The 648-nt window shown below is 38.6% G+C and overlaps 1 non-coding gene across 1 annotated transcript; it reads right to left on the minus strand.

The window, feature by feature from the left end:
* Positions 1 to 328: 328 nt before the first annotated feature.
* LOC139851117 (small nucleolar RNA R71) lies at positions 329 to 435 on the minus strand. Its single transcript, XR_011760477.1, has one exon. It is a non-coding gene; the product is annotated as a small nucleolar RNA R71 (small nucleolar RNA).
* Between the last annotated feature and the right edge of the window lie 213 nt (positions 436 to 648).

A 648-nucleotide genomic window follows, 5' to 3' on the forward strand; every position in this document is an offset into this window, starting at 1 on the left:
CCAAGGTCACGCCAATTATCAGCCAGATGTTAGAGCGTCAGATTTTGAAATCAAAGGACAAATCCTACACATGATCACCAATCAGTGCCAATTTGGTGGTACAACAAAAGAAGATCCAAACGAACATCTTCGAACTTTTAATAGGATTTGTAATCTATTTAAAATCCAAGAAGTTAAGGATGAAACTATTTATCTTATGTTGTTCCCCTGGACTTTAAAGGGAGAAGCCAAAGATTGGTTAGAATCGTTACCTGAAGGAACGATTGACACATGGGATGTTTTAGTTGAGAAATTTCTTCAAAGATTCTTTCCGGCATCTAAATCCATGAGACTTTAAGGAGAAATTGCCACGTTCGTGCAAAAGCCAAATGAAACGTTATATGAGGCATGGACAAGATTCGAAAGGATGTTGAGAGGATGTCCTTAACACGGTTTAGATATTTTTCAAATAGTACAAATCTTTTATAAAGGCGTAGACATCGCCACACGAAAAGACATCGACACAGCAGCTGGTGGTTCCGTTATGAAGAAAACTGCAACCGAAGCTCACAAGATCATTGATAACACAGCATCCCACTCTCATGAGTGGCATCAGGAAAAAGACATTTTTCATTCATCTAAAGTGGCTAGAGCCGATTATAGCCATAA

Source organism: Rutidosis leptorrhynchoides, chromosome 5, assembly GCF_046630445.1.
Source record: "Rutidosis leptorrhynchoides isolate AG116_Rl617_1_P2 chromosome 5, CSIRO_AGI_Rlap_v1, whole genome shotgun sequence".
In the NCBI taxonomy this organism is placed as follows: Eukaryota; Viridiplantae; Streptophyta; class Magnoliopsida; order Asterales; family Asteraceae; genus Rutidosis; species Rutidosis leptorrhynchoides.